The sequence below is a fragment of the Arachis stenosperma genome, chromosome 2, assembly GCF_014773155.1.
Source record: "Arachis stenosperma cultivar V10309 chromosome 2, arast.V10309.gnm1.PFL2, whole genome shotgun sequence".
Lineage (NCBI taxonomy): Eukaryota > Viridiplantae > Streptophyta > Magnoliopsida > Fabales > Fabaceae > Arachis > Arachis stenosperma.
This window is the reverse complement of record NC_080378.1, coordinates 67,186,236-67,202,073: the sequence shown is the minus strand read 5'-3', so window position 1 is coordinate 67,202,073 and position 15,838 is coordinate 67,186,236.

The following is a 15,838-nucleotide window of genomic DNA, read 5'->3' as shown; positions in this document are numbered from 1 at the left end:
GGTGTCTAACAAAGAGATAAAGTGCATACTGCAAAAGGTAGTCAAGCCTCATAGGAAGGACTGGAGCACCAGGCTCCAAGACGCGCTTTGGGCATATCAGACATCATACAAGACACCAATTGGGATGAGTCCTTTCTGCTTGGTTTATGGAAAGGCCTGTCATCTTCCAGTTGAGTTAGAACACAAGGCCTTCTGGGCGGTAAAGGAATATAACATGGACTATGAGAGAGCCGGAGCTGAACGGAAGTTACAACTGCAAAAATTAGAGAGCCTTCCCCTTGAAGCTTATAAAAACTCCAGGCTGTATAAAGAGAAAGTGAAGGTTGTGCATGACAAGAGCATTAAGAGAAGAGAATTCCAACCAGGGGACTTAGTCCTACTTTACAACTCCAGAATACGACTCATGCCACGCAAGCTGAGATCCAGACGGGATGGTCCGTATCGAGTAGAGAAGGTGAAACCATACGGAGTCTTTCACTTGAGCCATCCTTCAAGCTCTGAACTTATCAAGGTCAATGGACATCGCTTGAAGTTATTCCATGGTGAAAAGATGGCAAAAAACCAGGAACTAGAGATCTTCCTCTTGGAAGATCCGCCCACAGCAGAAGACTGAGCTAGTGGAGTGTCCAACTTAAGGACGTTAAAGCAAAGTGCTGGGTGGGAGACAACCTACCATGGTATGATCGTTCCTTCTCCTCTCCTTATCTTCCCTCATCAATAACTCTTCTCAGTACTAATGCTTATCTTTTGCATCTCATCTGCATACTACATATTGCATATTTTTACTTTAAAAAAAAGAGAGAAAGAACAGCACACGACGCGACAGCGTCGATGACGCGTCCGCGTCATAGGTGCCTGGGACACGAGAAGAAAAGAAATAGAGAATCACGCGAAATTGTGGCACAAATTGTTCCACGCGACCGCGTTGCTCACGCGTCCGCGTCATGTGGGAAAAAGGCCTCCCACGCGTCTGTGTCACCCACGAGAACGCATGCCCTATAAATCGACGTAAAAAGGGTGTATAGCCAAAAGTTGAGCTGGACTTGGGCTGCACTCGTGCTAAAAGCACAAGCCCTGCCACGCGAACGCGTGCCCCACGCATCCGCGCCATTTTATCAATCTGGCCATCCATGCGATTGCGTCCACCACGCGATCACGTCACCCTAAAATTTGGCAAAACATTATTTAAACAGAGAGTTGTGCGAGTGCGAAGTTGCCATCGCGCCACTAGCGCAAATCATGTCACGCGTCCGCGTGACCGACGCGTCCACGTCATTTCATCTACGGGCTTTCCACGCAACCGCGTGCCCCACGCGTCCGCGTCGCTTGCGCCGCCCAACTCATTCAAATCTGCCAGATTATCTTTTCTTTTATCATCCCATTCCTATTTTATTTTCCCCCCTTCCTTCTTCCTCCCTTTTTTCTCTCTTCTACCCCCTCTTTCCTACCACCATTATCAAGGTTTTGCTTCTCTTATCCTCTCCCTACTTTTTCATTCTTCTTCTTATTTTCATGTTTTCTTTTTCTTTCTCTTCTACTTTCCCTATCCATGTTTTCTTTTTCTTTCCTCTTCCTCCTATTGGTGTTGGAGATTTATTTGGGTTATTATTTTTATATGTTGCTTGTGAATTGTTTAGGACTTGTTTAACAATTATATCTTATTTTTATAAAGGTTACTTGCATGTTCAAAATTAATATTTTCCATACCTTTTTAATATGCATGCTATGTGTTTGTGAAAATGCCCATATGGCATTTTGCACTATTTTTAGATTTCTTTCAATCTACTCCTCTAAATGCTTACTTTTCACAAAACCCTTTTTATATCTTATTATTTAAATATAATTGTTATTACAAATATATTGTTTGTTTGAAAGACTTGGTAATCTAACTTAGACATTGAATGCTTGATCTATGCTACTCATGCCCTTGCCGACATGCCAATAAACACCTTGCATTTAACTGTCCTCACAAGCACTTGCTATATTTCCATTGTTCATTTGTCACATGTAGTCATGACCATGTGTTCACATCATTATCCCTTCCTGTGCATTGATTACCACCTTTCCCATTCTTTTCCTTGCTATAACCCTTGCATTATTCATGTCTTTCCTCGTTTCCTTTTAGGATGGCCACCAAGAAAAACAAGGAGAAAGCTACCCCCAAATCCACAGCAAGGAAAGGAACTAAAAGAGCATTAGTGGTAGAGCCATCTTCAACTGCAGTTAAGCCCTCAACAAAAAGAATTAAAAGGATTATAAAGGTTGATGAAAAGGAGAAAGCCTTCCCAGTAAAGGACACTGCACGATTTCCCAATCGTTACTGTGAGCAGATGTTCCCCATTCTGGCAGCTCAGAATTACAACAATGAACACATTCTTATCCTTCCGCCTCGTATTGCCGAATTTGTTGAGCCGCAGATTGCACAAAGACATTGGGGATTCCTACAGAGATAGCCACGATAGGTTAATCTTTCTTGGGTAGTTGAGTTCTACTCCAATTTCCACCTGCCGACCCTGCAATCTGTTTATGTCTGTCAGAAGCAAGTTCCCATTACAGAAGAGGCCATTCAGCGGGCCCTAGATCTTTCCCCTGCTCCAGAAGGATTGGACGCATTTCAAGAAGCCGCACTCAAGCGCCAGGCGTACAAATTTGACTGGGACGCTGTTCTTAGAGTTATCGCACAACCTGGTAGCAAATGGATCTTCGAATACCATCGTTCCCATCCTAAGTGGATCTCGGCTTTTGCACTCACCTTAGAGGCTCATGTATGGGCACAGATTATGTCCCATGACGTCTTTCCGAGCACTCATGAGTCCTCCTTCACCGCAGACATGGCCGTTCTACTATGGTGCATCCTCACAGACCAGCCTCTAAATCTACCAAGACACATCCGAAATGCTATGTGACACGTGCAAATCGCGGGCAACCTTCCTTTCTCCGCCTTGGGCTCAGATCTTGTCTCAGCAGCCGGAGTCTTCTACAGAGCTAGGGAAACCAAAGCCATACTTCTATGGGATGATCAGTACGTCCCTAACGGGAGATATCTCAAGCCACCACTTGCCACTACCAGCCAGTCCACAGAAGATGCTGCAGACATTCCACCATCTACTAGTCAACTGCTGCATCAAATACTGAAGAGGTTGGACCAACAAGACCAGAAAGCAAAGCTCCGAGAGCACCGTAACTACCACCGATTCAAATACCTCAAAGAGCTACTTACAGGAAACCACAGACCTAACGAGGACCCAGGCACTCCGGACTCCACTTCCTTTACCAGCACAGGGAGCCATGACGGTCCCGACTATGGAGATACTGCCACCAGCCCACCCTTGTTCCTGACATATGGCACCAAGGACGGTGCAAAGCCTTAAGTGTGGGGAGGTCGATCAGTACCTGACTTTCGGAGGTAATTCTTTCCCCCTAACACCAACTTCTTTTTCTTTAGAATAGGATAGATTGCATATTAGTAGGTTAATTGCATGCATGTTCTACCTGATTGAAAAGATAATAAGTTTCTTTTAAGACCATATATTTTTTTTTGAAAATTTCACTAATTTAAATCAAAACATTTATGTTAAATTTGTTTGAAGTTGAAATTGGAATAGGATTTTTGAGCTAAAAGAACACACAACCCGTGAGACTTTGAGCCTAAATACATGGTTACACTATTTAACCATAAACATTTTTTTTCTCATGTGTTTACTTTTCTATGATTGTAATCTGAATTTTGTTTTATCCTATATGTCCAATGTTAATGTGTTATGTGCATGCATATGATTGAGACCATTGTTTGTTTAGCTCACGTATCCCAAATAAGCCAACCCTTTTAATTACCTTTGTTAACCACTTTGAGCTATTTTTAATCCCATTTGTTCTATATTTTACCACATTACTAGCCTTAAGTGGAAAACAATTGAAAATTCCAATTGAATTTTCGGTTAGCTTAAGATTGAATTTGTGTGTTAACTGAGTATGGAAAAATTGTGGGAATAAAGGGTAATAGAAAATATGTCATAATAGAATAAAGGGAATTTGGGTACCTATTCATGTGAAACCATAAAAGAAAGATTACAAATCTATGTGCATTGATAAGCTATACAAAAAAAAAAAGAAAAAAAATTAAAAATTTCTTTATTTTAGTGAATAAGTGGACAAAATCACCCCAATGATAAGTCAGAGTTTAATAATCAATGCACATGTGATATAAAATTAAAATAAAGGTTGATGCATGAGTATGGAATGTGAAAAGGAGATTTTGGGTAGCTAAGATGAATGTTGGAATTATATAAAATACATGTATGTTAGGTGTAACGACCCAACTTCTAGAACGTCATGATCGTACCCAAAAGTAAGGCATTACCAACATGCTTTCCTTTATTAACTATTTACTATTGAGCCTTTAGTTCGATATCGCGATTTAGTTTTAGTAAAAATACCAGAAAATTTTGCTTTTATTTATCAAATCATATAGCAAGCATCACCAAGTAATAATAACCACATAATTTTTAATAATAATATCTGTCATACAAAGGATTTCAAATAAAACTCACATACAAATCCTATCCCTCTGCATAAAATAAAAACCAAAGTAACAAGGGCGAGGGAAATTCTATGGAAATAACTCAAGTCATAAACTTAACTCATAAATAAGATCTATAATCACCTGCAGCTTCAAACGGAGTCTTCAAATCTGTGTCACTGAAAAGGTGGAGGATTTTGGGGTGAGAACAAACCACACGTTCTCAGTAGGGAATGAAAATGCCGTAAAAGTAATGAAATAGAAATGCAAATAATTAACATACTCGAGGAAACTATATTTTTATCAAACCTTTTTGAAAATACTATTCTTGGTTTTACTTTAACTAACTATTTACCTCTTTCAAAAATCTAAGCTCAAAACAAATTCCAAAATATAAAGCTGGTCACTTTAAAACATTTTTCAACCACATAATTAATTTTCAATCACAACGTCAATTCTTACTCATCATCATACATTCACCAACTAATAGCACTAACAAAAGATTCAATTCAGCACACAAACAAGTCACAGCAAGGCAAACAGCACAATCACAGGGAAGTACAATGAGCAAACCCAATCAAATGCAAATGCACACACAAGGATGATGCATGTCTAGCCCTAGTGCAGGTAATGAGCTCATTTGTCGGTTTCTACCCGCTCCCGACGTAACCCAGCATTACTAGCCGGATATGGCTTTCCTGTTGGCTATACCCCTGTGTACAGGAAATAACCCCTCTGCCACCACAGGGTCCACTGCACGCAGGAAATAACACATCTGCCACTGTAGGGTTGTATGCCGACACACCTTCTGTATACAGGAAATAACCCCTCTGCCACTACAGAAATGGAACAGGTGGTCACGGTACTTCTGTAGCAGGAAATAACCCCTCTGCCTTATAGAATTAAAATATAGATCTGTACCGCAGGAAAGCGTTCTCAGTGGTCGCACCACCATCTATCTGACTGCCTTCACGCAGCAGATCATCACATAAATATCTCAGGAGTTGCCGTAATGCAACAAATGAATAAACACAATGATCCTCAGTTCGTGGGTTATACCCGAGACCGATACACAGCAAACAACGATCTTCAGTTCGTGGGATATACCCGAGATCAACATATAACAGTTAGTGGGTTATTCCCGTAATCAATGATTATCAATTCGTGGGTTTTTCCCCGCTTATAAAACAAATAACAATTTATGGGTTTCCCCGAGATCAGTGATCATTCAGTTCGTGGATACTTCCCGAATTTAACCAATTATCAATTCATGGGTTTTCCCCGTAGTTAAATAACTAACAGTTTGTGGGGTTTTTCCGCCTTTTATCACTTTTCATTTTCCTTTCTAAATCTCAGCAATCCATATATCAGTTCTCCATTCTCTTTTTCCATTTAAATCCCTAACACATTTTTTTAAAACCATTCTTAACTTTCTCAAGCATTCGTTCGTAAAAATCTTAATCATCAATTCAGTTCATAATCTCTGCTTTGGCAATCTTCAGTCAAGCCAACTTTAAAACTATCTTTCAGTTTCGTTTTCTATGATTCAAGAAAATCATTTATTTTAAATTCATTATACACTTTTCAAAACATAACCTTTCATTAGAAGTAATCAAATAAAACTCTTTCTCAGGTTTACTAACTTCCCAAAGATTCAAAAATCATCTCTCTCTTTACCATTCAAATTCAAATATTATAAATTCATCAAACTTCTAAAAAGTAATCCTTTGTTTCAAACCCCAAGCATAACTCTCTTCATATTGAATAAATCTCAAAACATAACTTCTTTTATAAATAATTCAAACTTGAACATAAACCTTGGTAATTCAAATTCAAAGTAGTATAATTCTTTTCTTACCTAAATAAAATTGTTTTCATAATAAATTCAGCCCATACATAATACTTTAATCAATAGATAAAACTTAAATAACATAACTTTCCAAATCCAAACTTTCTAAAATAACTTTTTCAAGTAAAATCTCAGATTTTACAAAATTTCGGCAGCACCTCCCCTAAAACTCGGGCTTAGCCACCCTTACGGGTTCCCTCTTTCTCAACAAATCTCTAATTCTTTTATCAGCAGTTATCACAACAGAAGCTCAATAATCATCTCAACATAAATCAGTTTGAAAACCAACATCCTAACATTAATTAAAATCAGAGTTTCTATAAACCATTCTTTAAAAATAAACCAGTCCACCTTCAAGAATTCATAACTAATATCCAAAACAATAACTTTTCATATTTCTAGTTATTTTTAAAGTTGTTTAGTTATTAACAAAGTTACCATTTCATTCTAAAGATCATATTTTAAGAAAATAGTCCAGTGGTCAACCTTCAATTCTTTAACCGTCTTCAAAATCAACTCTAATTAGACTTAAATCAACAATAATAACCAACTTGGCATAATCAACTAAAATCAGAATTTCCAGCAATTCTAAAATAATCAGAAAAACCCGTAACAATCACGGCCTTAAATCAAAGTAAACCTCATCAGTTAATTACTCACGGCAACGAAGCCATTCAATATCACAGCCATAACCTGAACACAGTTCACATCCGCATCCAACTTCAATTATAACTCAGAATAATTACCACAACTAACTTTTCTCAAATACATTTCATTCAATAATTACATCATCATATTTCAGTTTAATAAGTAACATTAAATAAATCACCACTTGCAGCCACATTTCAACCTGTTCCAACCCATCACAAGTCCATTTCACAGCCATTCCAATTTATTAAAATTCCAATTCAATATCAAATAATTCAAAATAACTCATTCAAGATCAGAATCTCAGCCAATCCATCACAAAGATCAGCAATTCAAAATACAATTCACAACCAGATTTCAGCCAACTCAGTGATATCACATAAGATCAGAATTTCCAACAAATCCATCAAAAATTAGAAAACTATTATCAAGTACAACTTTAAACATTCACAACAACAAAACCCAAAGACATTCACAGCAAAAATCCAAACTCAATTCATCAATTATCTATACGACAGCTTTTCAATAATTAACTCAGCATATTTCAATTTAATAAATTACACTAAATTAATCATTATTCACAGCAGCATCTAATTTTAGTCACAGCTCAGAATAATCACAACAACTAACTAATTTCAAATGCATTTCAAGTCATTCATGTCAATCAAGAAATTCTTAACCATTGTTAACCATTTGCACTTATTCAAATAACTTGGTGGGCATTCTAAATTAAAAACGTTAAATCCCCTACCTCGATTAGTTGAATTCACTTAGGTTAAACGTGGAAACTCCCTTCTCTTTTAATTTTTATGGCAGCAGCAAGCACACAACTGAAGCAGCAGCATTGTCAATCTCTTATGGCAGTGACGATGGTTGCAGCGAGACAAGGATTCGAATTGGATAAGAATCAAAAGCGAACATAGCTCTAGAAGATTCAAAACAATTCAAAGACCAGAATTGAATTAAAACAAGAACATGACAATTAAAAGTGACAAAATAAAACATGCCAAAGAGGTCAGAGCCAAGGAGAAGAGCAAACCAGAATCAATGTAATAGGATTCGGAACCAACAGCAGCAACGGTGACATCAATTCTTTCGAAGCAAGAACAACAACGATCTCAGCATCAATTATGCCTTTTTCGAACGATAAACCAGCAACGACTAAAACAGTAATCCATAATTCTATAATTAAGCCAGGAAGGAACAGAGGAACAAGATAAAAACAGAGCAAGGTTTAAAGCGTTACAATTTCAAGAATAGGAGAATTAAAATTAGAGCAAAGCTGGCGCTGTCTTTGACACTGGTGGCAGTGCACAACTCACCGGTGACTGAGGCAGCAACGAAGACAAGGCTTCCCCTCAGCGGTGAGAAGCGGCGGTGGCACGCTGTGGTGGTAACTCCGGCGACGACAAGGCCTGTCGGTGGCTGAACAACAACGAACGGCGGCGCAGCAGCATGGTGACAGATCGGCGGCGGCGGCGCTATGGCTCCTGGTTCACGTTCTTCTCTGCGGCCTCCACAGAGCGGCGATAAGGGCGACGGCAAAGGTGAACGGCGACGAAGGCGGCTGGCTCCAGTGACGGTGACGGCTCTAAGGGAGACAACGAGCAAGGACGACGGTGGCTCCTCAGACGACGGCGCGCGCGACGGATCCAGCGGCGGTGGAAGCAGCCGAGGCGACAGCGACGCGGACTCCACGGAGGTCACGATGGCTGGGCCGCGCAGCGCTGCAGCTCGCGTGGATGAGGACGACAGTGACGGCGAAGAACCCCCAGCGGCGGCTCTGGCGACTGAACGGTGGCTGCTTGGATCACACCCTGATTTCCTCTCTCTCTCCCTGTCTGATTCCGTTTCAGCATTAGGTTTGGGAAGAAAGGGGATGGGGCTGCGTTTAGAAGCTGGGGAAAGGGGAAAAATTAGGGTTAGGGTTTCTGGGATTTGGGAATTAGGGTTTCTGATTCAATTTGGAAATTAGGGTTAGAAATTAGGGATTTTATAAAATAATATGGATAGATATGAATAGATATTTTGATAAAATTGGAGAGTAGAGTAATTTTAAAATCAAATATACTCTCTTAAAAATATCTAAGAACATTATTTATCAACATATTGCTCAGTTAAATCAATTATTTCTAATTTACATCATAAAATGAACAAGTTAATTATATTTTGTAAAGTACAATTTAAATTCAAATATCAATTTTCTAGATTAAATCATATAAATCTCTATTACTTTTCTATCTCCGAAACTTTAATTTCAATTTATAAAGTAATTAATCATAATAAAAATTGTACATAAATATTAATTGACTTAAACTTAAAGTATTTATAAATATCAATCTAATCATTTCTAATAAAATAATTTCTAGGAGTTCAAATTAATAACATAATTCATTTAAAATAGGATTTGTTTAAATTAAATTATACAATTATTTCTTATTTTTCATTTATCAAAATTATAATTTCAATTATACCAAATATCTAATAAAGATTATATAAGAATTCTAATTAATTTAAACTCCAATTATGATGAAACTCCATTTAATTACCTTTAGTAGAATAATTTCCTTAAAATAAATCACAAATAACTAATTATTTGATTTTCAAAAACTAGGGTTGTTACATTAGGTGGGAGCTTAGGTTAATTAAAGATTCAATGTATAAGCTCACTTAGCCATATGTGTACCCTCACCCTTACCTTAGCCCCATTACAACCATGAAAAGACCTCATGATATTTGTATTGGCACTTTAAAATTGTTGATTGATTAGGTGAAAAACAAAATTTTTGAAAGCATGATTAGAGAAGGATAGAGTGATTACTCTATATACTAGAGATGATTAGAGTGCACACGAACCAACAGTAAGGGTTCAATGCTCAATCCTGTACTCCCTGCTTTCACGAGCTATCTTCTTACAAATTTATCTGCTTTTACAATATGAATTGAATTAGTAAAATATGCCCCATGTTTTGTCTTAGAGAACTTATCTATTTTTTTAATCATATAGACGAAATCATAGAGTTGCATTCATATGTATATAGGTTGCATTGCATTACATGAGTCTTACATGTTCCTATTCATTTATATTTATCTCCTTCAATTTAGCATGAGTGACATGCTAATGTTTAAGTGTGGGGAGGTTGATAAACCGCTATTTTATGATTCATATTGTATTTAATTGTGTGGTTTTATCAAGTCTTCACCCACTTATTCATATGATTTGCATGTATTTACAATTCCTTCCTAAAAATATTCTATGATTGCTAACTTGCTTTCTAAAGACCTTTTAGTTGTATATTTTTATCTTCCTTCGTACCATTCGATGTCGTGATCTGTGTGTTAAGTGTTTCAGGCTTCATAGGGTAGGAATGGCGTAAGGAATAAAGTGGAAGCGTGCAAAAGTGGAAGGAATACAAGGAATTGAGGAGATGACCATCGAGAAGTCACGCGGTCGCATGGCTCACGCAACTGCACGAAATGGAAGAAATCACAGTGACGCGCTCGCGTGCCTGACGCGACCGTGCGGAAAAACGCAGAAAGACGCTGGAAGCTATTTATGGGCTGTTTTGACCCAGTTTCCAGCCCAGAAAACACATATTAGAAGTTGCAGAATGGACAAATCAAGTGGTCCCCACCCATCAACTGAAGATCTGTTAATTAATTCAAATTTAAATTCAAATCTTATTTTTAGGAAAAGATATTATTTTTAGTTTTAGATATTAGATTTTAAATTATTAGGATTAGTTATAAAAAGGGATTTGATGCCATCAGATGAGAACACATTACATTTTTACCTGAATCCTTATTTTCCCTCTCAATCATGAGCAACTAAACCTCCATTGTTAAGGTTAGGAGCTATGTCTATTTTCATGGATTGATTCGTTTGATCTTTTTAATTTAATTCATGTCTTGATTTATATTTCAATAATTGTTTTTGTTCTTTATTTTATGAATATGGGTGGAACGGAAGTATGACCCATGTTCTAATTGAGTTCTTGTAAAACTTGGAAAAGCTCTTTACTTGAACAACAGCTTGAAAACATATTATACTGAATTTCTAATTGTTTGTATTTAACGGGATACGTGATATATAATCCCCTTATTTTTGGATAATTAGGATTCTTTTGGCATATAAACTAGAAATTGATCATCACCCTCTAACTGGAATTAATTGACCAAGAAATTGGCAATTGATGAATTTTAGAGGAGACTAGGAAGGTCTAAGGAATTAGGGTCTAGTCACATATAGTTTGCCATGAAATTAAATCTTGCATGATTAAATTAATTAGTAGTAAAAGTTAATCCGGAAAATAGATAACTCTGAAACCTTAACTGTTTCCCCATATTTGGTTCTTAACTTATTTATCTGTCTGTCTTCAATATTCCAAATTTACTGTTTAATGCTCTTTGAACTTCTAAATACTATCTTCTGCTTGCCTAACTATTCCTATCAAACGCTATTGTTGCTTGATCCATCAATCCTCGTGGGATCGACCCTTACTCATGTAAGGTATTACTTGGTACGACCGGTGCACTTGCCGGTTAGTTTGTGGGTTGTAAATCACCGCATCAGTAGACAATCATCTCAGGTCGTTCTTTCTTTCTTTTTTTTCTATTCTCTGCTCTCCTGTTGCAGAGATCCCTTTAACTAATATATTCTTTTCTTGTCTTTTCTCATTATTCTTTTAATTCCTTAATTTTAACATCAAAAACTATCTTCAAACTCTTCCCTCATCTTTTCCTAAATGTTTTATGGAGAGGGGATCATGAGATCCTTAGCTTAGATTTATCTTTCTAAAGCTTTTAGAAAAAACTTGCTTGTTTACCACTCTCTGTTTTATTTTTCATAATATATACAATAATATTTTTATAAAATAATATCTTGATAAATAATGATTTGTAATAATAATTTACTCTAATGTAAATTAGTAATTTTAAACAAATATTTAAAATAATATTTATAATACTCTTAAAACTTATTTTATAAAACCTTATTTTCAAACTTTTATTAATTACTTTGTAAACCATGTATTATTTAATATTTTATAAAATTATATTTAAACCTTCACTTTGTTTCATATTTATATAAATAATCTTGAATTTTTATAAAATATCCGTTTAATCCCTAAACTTTATTTATTACCCAAAATACCCAAAAAACTTATATAATTATAATATTAAACTCAATCTTTTTCTTCTAAATAAAATTTCAAATAAATTCTTAAGACTTAAAACAAAATTTCGGCGATATTTCCCCTAAAAGCCGGACTTTGCCACCCTTCTCGGGTTCCATCCAAACTATTTTTCACACTCTTTTCAAACTATTTCCAATAGATCAAACCAGACAAATTTTGACATTGTCAAATTATCCTACCGTAATCCAAAAATCAAATTCATTAGAATAACTCAGTTCCTGACTGCACTAAAACCCTCCGAACCTCAAACTTATCACAAAGTTCAATATAAATTCAATCAAATTCAATCAACAAGTAATCACGATGTCAACTCACTTGTCCAATATCAATTTAATCGGTGAGAATTTACCAAATCACTATTTTCGTACGAAATCAAAATATGCGAAGCTCTGGAGGAGCCTTCTGACCGAGCCGTCGAAGAAGAAAATGTTCAGAATTGTTTGTGTCTCCTGGAACTCTAGTTGGCTAAACTAAAGGGGTAGGGGTGTTATGTCTCCGTCGACATCCACCGATCAAAAGTGACGCTAACATGTAGAGAAGGAGGATACGAACACTTTTACCGGATTAGATTTTTTATTGGAGTTACGAATTAAGCAAATTTAAAGAAGGAAAATGGTGGAGGGTTACAGTTTTTTTTAGGAGAGATCTCGGTCACTTTCTACTTTCTTCAAGCAATACGTTTAGCAAAATGATAGGCTAAGGAAAGTGTTTTGATCTTAGTAAAAAGGTGAGTTGTCAATTGAAGGAGTATGTGTCATTGCCTTATTATTAAGAGGTTATGGATATTAATCTCTCTTTTCTTTCTTTCTCAAATTCAGTCACTTTGAATCAAAAGAAAATAATGTTAACAATGAATGGGATGCAAGGTTCTGAAAACTAGACTGGTCATTAAACCATTTTAATCATTAGTTTACTGATTTATCGATCAAATCGATTTAATTGTGGTCTAATCGAAAAAATTATTTTATAATAAAATAATAAATAAATTATAAATAAATATTGTCTAACATAAAATTTAAAATATCTTCCAAATATAAAATATCTCATCAACTAAAATCTAATATAACATTTAATTTCATCATTATTAACAATTTATCATTCATTAGTCATTATATCACTATTGAACTAATTAAGATAGTTACAAAATAAAAACATTGAATTAACCAAATCAATAAAAAATATTTGGTCATCAACTAATAGCTAAACTCAACATTATAGCATGACAACATAAATCCAACATGACCATTCTGCATCACCAACAGCCAATAATGTAACCAGAAATTGTCCAGTCTCAAGGGCAAGATACCAAGTTATCATTGAATCAGATGAAGAATGCAAAACTTGTTGAACAACTTGGGGATTGATTTCACAGACAAGTCTTCACAGAACAAGAGGGAGATCAACCTCACCTCAGATGTCCATGATGGAGGAAGTTGTTTCAAGGGTATAAGGGACTTCAAAAACACCAAGAATGAGAAATAATATATGAAGTAAAGTAGCATTAGAATACAGGTTATCCTTCACAGTTCAAGTTTCAGTTTAGCATATCCCATCTATCTAACAAAGTTTCAGCCAAATTTTAACAAAGTTTCAACATATTCTTAACAAAGGGTAACAAATTTTTCCAAAATTAAAATACAGTAACAAATAATCACCCTAAATCCTAAGATCAATAAATCTATCAACAAAAATTCAAAAAGCAGCAGATTCAAAAGTTAAAAAAACTAAAACAGTAGCAGCAACATAACAAGTGACATGACATTCAGAAATCAAAAACAGATCAACAGAGCAAGTAGTTAACTTACAGTGGTGATATCACTCAGATGCATGTCAAAACAACATCACAGCAACACACAAAACAACAATACTGTATAATCAAAGCTTATTCAATAAAAAATCACAACACACAAAAATAGGAACACAACAGAACTAGAGCTCATTAGTAATCAAATAATCATTCAATAAAAAATTAAAACACGAAACATTCAAATAATCAGTAATCAAATAATCATTGAACATGGCATAAATAAAAAACACATAAGAAGTTAGCAGTGAACTGACCTTCGAAGCCTAGGGTTTTTTTCTTTGTTAAGCTTCTTCTCTCTAAACTCGAAGGAAGGAAATTGGAACAGAGAAGGGTTTTTCTTCTGAGAAGTTTGAGAAGAGGGGCAGAATCATGACGGAGATAGAGGCCAGGCAACGAACACGACTCAGAAGATGGTGGTGGGTTGGAAGAACCTGTGGTGACCAGACAAAGACGATAGTGTCTGAGCGTGCGATGGACGGCGGCAGGAGCGCGACGGAGCAGATGAATACCATGGACTGACGCACTGAGCTCGAGGAAGAAGAAGCTGCGATTCTTGAAGGAGGAAGAAGCACGGACGACCAGACGACGATGGTAGTGCCTGAGCACAACGGACGGCGACAGTCCTTGCGGCGGTGGTGGAGAAGCTAGGGTTTCCTGTTTCAACTTCTTCTTTTGATTTGGGGAGAAGCTGTTAGGTTAGTGGTTTGGAATGAAGACTGAGGGCAAAGGGAAGGGAGGTCATCCGTGCGGGAAACAAAACGACACAGTTTCATCCAAACCGGCCAATTTTGATTCCGGTCTGACCGACCGGTTTTTGGTCGGTTCAACAATTTGTTAGCGGTTTTTTTATTAGAGGTTTCACATTATTAACCTGACCATTAATACTTCCGGTTCACAGTTTGACCGGTTCGACCAGCCGGTCATGTCCGTTTTTCAGAACCATAATGGGATGACATTACTTAATGTGATTCACGTTTCTATTCCCTCTCTTCTCTTTTTTTTTTCGGTCAATAATAATAATAATAATATATAAAATTAAATATATATGAGTTATTAACATAAATGACATTAATAACTTAGAAATTAAAAGATATTTGATGAAGCATTAGCAATTCTAAACTCATCAAGAAATACCGATAATTACTTATATCGACAAAAGTCAGACTTGATAATAATATTAATATTATTATCTAGGCTCCATTATAATTAGAGCAAGTAAAATAAATAAATAACATAATAATTAAATTATATTACCATTTATTTTACTTCGGGGTTCGAAATCGACTCGTCAAATTAAAACTAATCGCTTTAAAATATTATTTTAAGAAAAACTCGCGTTAGTACAAAAATTAGAGTTGTTACAATTATTTTGTTTAATTTATGCTAAAAAGACTTATGATAATCATCTTATCGTGGTAGTATAAAAGTTGTAGGTACCTAATTAAACACCTTTTTTATTTTTCATGTGATATTAGACGGTTCGTTCGTGCAGCTCAAGGAGTCAGTGAGGTATCAACCTCTCTTAAGCTGGTTATTTCTATTTGTAGTTCTTGTAATGCATTTAATTAAACTCTACTTCTAACAGAAAAATGATTCCATGTCTTTATTTTTTCAGACCCCTTCGTTGGAACTAGAATGCTTGACAAACTACATTGCCGAATTGTCTTTGTTGGAGTACAGTATGCTTTGTTATGCTCCGTCACTAATAGCTGCTTCTGCAATTTTTATAGCCAAGTTTATAGTCTTCCCCTCAACCAAACCATGGGTATAGTACTATCAACAAAGCCTATGATCATTTTAAGATTCTTAATGTATTCATT